We start from the raw sequence: 5,588 nt of genomic DNA on the forward strand, positions 1-5,588 counted from the left end.
CGATTGCAGTGTAAGTTTTGCTGCCCAGATCTGGGCTCCAGCAGAGTCCTGTGCTTGGTGAAGCTGTAATTCTCTGTCGTCACTTATCTAGGTCTTGTGCATCAGTTCTCTGACAGATTTCAGGATTATTGATTTTCAGTTTGTTACAGCTTTTCTATTGTGAGGACAGGAATGATGATCTCTAAGCTCCAAACATACTGGACCACAAACTGGAAGTCTTTTAATCTCTTATAGTTAAACAATGTCTGTTTCTTTACAACAGTTGCCTTTCATTTGTTAGAAAAGCAGAGAGATATACTCAGGGAATCCTCCTGCTTGTTTAAAACCAGAACGCCACAGATTGCTCAGGGAGCTGTCACATCCTAATTCAAGCTTTCCAGAAGCTTTGGTGCCAATCCCCTACTCTTTAAGGGAGATGTATGAAAGTGGCTCAGTCGTGTCCGACTCTTTGTGACCCCAAGGACTATACAGTCCATGGAATTCTCCAGGCCAGAATATGGGAGTGGGTAGTCATTCCCTTCTCCAGGGGATCTTCCCACCCCAAGGATTGAACCCAGGTCTCCCACACTGCAGGCAGATTCTTTACCAGCTGAGCCACCAGGGACACCCAGGGGGAGATGTATATGTAGGTCAGTCATTTGCCTGGGATTCTAAGAGCAAAAAAGAAAGAAAAAGAGATTTGCTGCATTAGAAAAGACTAGGGTGGGGACTTATCTTGTGGTCGAGCAGTTAGGACTCCACATTGCCAAATGCAGGGTGCACGGATCTGATCTGTGGTTGGGGAACTAAGAGCCCACATGCCGTGGGTGTGGCTAAAATAAAGACAAAAATAAAAGACCGGTGCATAGCGTGTGGGCTCCTGGTGTACATTCAGGATGATCCAGACTCCTTCAAGTCAGGTGGGTGAGAAGCAGCAATTCCAACAGACAGGGATGATCGGGTTTATCCTGACTTATCTTGGCCTCATGTTATCCTGGGCTTCATCACTTAAACTTTTATATTTGGTCCTTGTAGCCATCACGTTGTACTGCCCTACATACCCCACGAACAGGACTACAGGGACGTCTAAAACACTTAGGTCTGGCTTTCCGTGTCACCACTCCTACAAGCCAATGCTATTCCACACTTGATCTACAGATCACAGACATCTGAGGATTCTGCAAAGGAATGAGAAAACTTTCATAAGTTACAAAGCTAACACAAAGGTTCTGGAAGGAAAACAGGGAGAAGGGAGGAGTCAGCTGTGTAGGCAACAGGGGGCCTCCCCCTGCTCCAGGAGTGGAGGGGACAAGACTATGGGACAACAGCCTCGAACCACCCACCTTTGAGCGGGGTGGCAGGCGGGGGAAGGGGACGGAGTGCTCTATCTCCAGGCGCCCGGTTTGCTCTGGAATTAGAGGGGTGAGGGCTAGACTTGGGTTTCACATGGAAACAGGGCCCACAGGAGGCCCAGCCTGGGAGAAAGGTAGACACTGTCTGTCCCCAAAGTTCTTGGCTCAGGTCTTCATCCACCTCTTAGACCCCAAGGGAGTGTATCTCGCCCTGGAGGAGGAGGACTTGGTTGATGGCCCAACTGTCTTGTGTCCAGCCAAGTCCTAAGCAGGTGATGGGTCCCTAACATCACATTGTCTCCTGACTGTGATCCCCCTGGAGCTGGGGCTGCTGGGGGTAGAGGCTGGGGTGGACACACCCCTGAAGGCAACCTTGGCTGGGGGTGGGCTGTCTTCTCAGCTGGAAGTATGGGGGCTTTGCCTGGGTGCACCCCCAGGCATGTGATTGAAGATGGGGGCAGTAGCACCTCCAAAGCCAGGCTTATTCTTAGTGCTGGGCTTATTCTTAGCGCTAGGCTTATTCTTAGCACTGGGCTTATTCTTAGCCCTGGGCCCCGTGATCACCATGGGGGGTCTCTGGCCAGGAAGGCCCTGGTGTTCTGGGCCACTCTTCCCGCTCTGCTGTGTGTGGTTCTCCGGGCTCCCCTTCTTTGTGTTGAAATGCTGAGAGCAGCAAAGGGGCAGCTGAGATCCAGGACAGACGCTCCGTTCCCAACGCCCCGAGGTTCGGCCCGGCCCCCCGGCCTGCAGGGGGCTGTGCTTGATCCACCAACTGTGGAGCAGCGCGGCCCGCTGTTGGGCCCAGCACTGGGCATGGCCTGGGGCACGCAGGTGGCAGCTGCAGAGCCAGGGGCAGGGGCTGGGCCGGGTGGGAATGCAGCTGGGGTGGCAGCCAAGGCCGGCTGGGTGCTGGCATGGATGCCCATGCGGGAGTTGGTGGGTGGAGCTGGGGGCCCTGGAGCAGAGGTTGGGTCCCCTGTTAGGGCTGGAGCTGCCGGGTTTCCATAGTGTGGAGAGTGGTCCCAGGCTGGGGCTCCGCGCTGCTGCATGTCAGGGGCCCCAGAGATGGGCTGGGCAGGGGCTCTGGTGTGAGAGGAGCCGCTGAACCGGAGTCCAGGCAGGCTGGTGCTGACGGTGACAGAGGCCGCGCTGTCCCTGGGGGGCGTCTGCAGGGCCTGGGAAGATGGGAAGAGGCTCCTGCTGGATCCAGGAGGAGACCCGAAGAGGGGAGACTGGGAGGGTGGAATGGTGTCCATGGGGGTGACCTGAGTGTCAGAAGCGGGGTGGGGAGTCAGGCCCCCAGATGTGCAGGGTGAGGGTCTGGTTTGGAGAGAAGACGGGATGAGCTGGCTGGTGGGGGGCAGGGATTGAGGATCAGATACGGGAGGGGGGCTATGGCGGGTGAAGACAGGAGAGTCCAGGCACATGCGTGTGGGGGACCCCAAGCCCGAGGAGCCGGGCGCTGCAGGGAAGGCCGGTGTGGCATCTTCCACAGCCGGGCCCCACGCCGGGGGCTGGGAAAGGCCTCCTCCTCCTGCCACGTTCCTAAGAGGCCCCCGGACGGGCTTCTGCTGGAAGCCGGGAAGCCAAGCCGCACCCGGGGCCGGAGCCGGGCTTCCCCTCGCGCCCGCCGTGCCTGGCGCGGGGGCCGAAGCAGGGGCGGAGGGGCTTGGGGGCCGAGCAGACAGGCCCGCGCTGCCCGATCCTGGGGAGGAAGCGGGGGGTGGGCAAGGTGAAAGGGGCGGGAGGCCGTGAGTGGGAAGGAGGGCCCGGGAGGGGCTGGGACCGGGGAGAGAGGGGCCCGGGGGAGCCGTGCCTTCCCCCTGACCAGGGATGCGCAGCGGGGGCCCCTCCAGCAGACGCCCGGGCGTCCACTGGCGCTGGGGAGGCAGACTCCCTCTGGCCTCTCTCGGGCCGAGGAGCCCTGCCGGGGGCCGGAGGGTCGGCAGGCGCGGGGAAGCGACGGCAGGGCTGTGGGGCCGGGGTCTCATCCCGCAGCGCGCTGTTGACGCGCCGGAACGCCGCTGCTTTCTCCGCGTCCAGGTCTTCGGCGGTGACTCGGAAACCCAGCTCAGGGGGTGCGGGCAGCCTCAGCGGCTCCCCTCGCCTGCGCGGCAGCAGAGGAAACCTGCGTCTTCCGGGCCTGGGACGGTCCGATATGGCCGGGCCATTCTCCCAGGTTCGTTTCTGCCCCCTGGAAGCCTCTGCGTCGTCAGGCCGGCTGTTGCTCTGGGAAGCCACGTGGGCGGCACAGGGCAGCGTCGGGGCCCCCCTGGCTCGCTTTCCTCGAGGACCTCCCGGGCAGCCCTCGCGGCGTGCGGGGGCCCGTCCTCCTCTGCCCTGGCGGGAAACCTCGGGTGGAGCTGTGGGAGCTCGTGATGGCGTTTCTTTGGGGGCAGGAGCTCACACAAGAGGTCTGGAGTTTCTCCGTGGATCTGTCTACTGAGCTCTTGGCGTGGAGGTTTCTCCGCAGAGGCCCAGGCCTGGGCACGAAGGCAGAGAAGTCTCCCCGGGCCCCAAGGGGCCTAAATGTTGATCGTGCACCCCGAGAACCATCGGGGCCCCCTTTCTGATGGTCCTTCTCTGTGAATGCAGGGTCTTCCTCCTGCTGGGCCATCCCCTTCCCGCTCTCTCTCAGGGCCCTCCTCACCATCTTCTCTGTGCAGGAGCCCGGGGCACACCTGAGTGTGGTGGACGGCACGGGGGTGACCTGCTGCTGGCGCCCACCACACGCAGGGACCGTGCCCAGTGCGGACGCTGAGCCGTGGCACATCGTGGAGATGCGAGCACCCAGCACCGCCTTCCTCTGATGGTGTCGCCTGCAGAGGGAGGTGAGGACCCCCAGGAAGGAGCGCAGGGTCTGCGGGATCATAGAACACTGTCTCAGAGACGCTGTGACAAAGCGCAGATGCAGAGTCACTGGATACTTGTGGGCTGGCCTGCGAGTGGACAGCGGGACACGGACAGCTGGGTGACCTGGGCCGGCCACGGAAAACCGGCGGGTGCGGGGATCGGGCTGGGGGCGGCCGAGCCATCCTGGCAGATGCTGGTCCCCCAGAGCCTGGGGTTGGGGTGAGGAGCAGGGCCTGCCCAGGTAAGTGCCCATAGGGCACGTGGGTGGGTGGTCGGCGCTTGGATAGAGAGCTGGGCTCAGAGCGCTCTGGTTCAGCTGCCAGCTCGGCCAAAGGCGAAGCAAGCACTGCTTGGCGCGTTGCTGGGATGCTGCTCTAGAACCTGTGAGCAACGAATGTGGTGTATGCGCTCGGTGCAAAAGGTCCTGGAGGGATAGCGCATGCGCAGAGGACAAGTGAGGCCGGGTGATGAGCAGGTGAGATACGCTCCTAGACAGTCTGGCGCTTCCGAAACTCCTGGGGTCTGAGGGTTGGAAGTGTTTGCCTTGAGAGCGATGAACTTCTTGGCAGGACATCTGGCTCTTCTCTCATGGCTGGGCCCCAGACTTGTCGGGGGTCTCCACCCAACCAAGGGGAGCAGGGTTCCTGGCTATGAGTCCCCCACCCCCCACCCCCAGGGTGGCAGCTTTGGCATCAGCGCCTGTACATCCTCCTGCCTTTAACTCTAGCAGCAATGGAGGGGAGAGCTGCTAAAAGCAGAAGTGCCCGCCTCACCCAGATCCTGCTGGGGTGACCCTGAGGCAGCCGCCAGGGCAGGCAGAGAGGGCCATACTTAACCCCATGACCTGTAAACCCACTCCTAGGCAATTAACTCAGGGAAAAATTTGTCACAAAAATGTATGTGAATGTTTTAGCTAATTTATCCACAACTCCTAAATACAGGACTATTAAGATTGTCCACTTTTTCTTGAATTTGTCATTTTTCAGTTGTTCTCAGAACAGTACTGTGTATACACATTGTCTCACAGTCAAGAGTTAATATTTTACCAATTAAATAAAATGCAGAAGACTTACGTTCATATAGATTATTTTACCTGACACTCTTTTTTATAGTTGTCATATGTGTCACCTTTATATGATTTGAATGCCACCCTCTGAGACTGTGGTATCCTTTTTTCATTTGAAAGTCATACAGGGAATTCCTTCGTGGTCCAGTGGTTAGGACTCACTGCATTCACTGCCTGGGGCCGGAGGTCTGTCCCTGGTAAAGAAACTTAGATCCCTCAAGCTGCATGGTGAGACCAAAAGAAAAAAAAAAGTCATACATATATTAAATAATTTAAGAGGATAATTTATCCAGATACTTACCATTTCATCTGCCCTTCCTTTGTTCTTGAAGTTGCAG

Source organism: Dama dama, chromosome 5 (assembly GCF_033118175.1).
Source record: "Dama dama isolate Ldn47 chromosome 5, ASM3311817v1, whole genome shotgun sequence".
Taxonomy (NCBI): domain Eukaryota; kingdom Metazoa; phylum Chordata; class Mammalia; order Artiodactyla; family Cervidae; genus Dama; species Dama dama.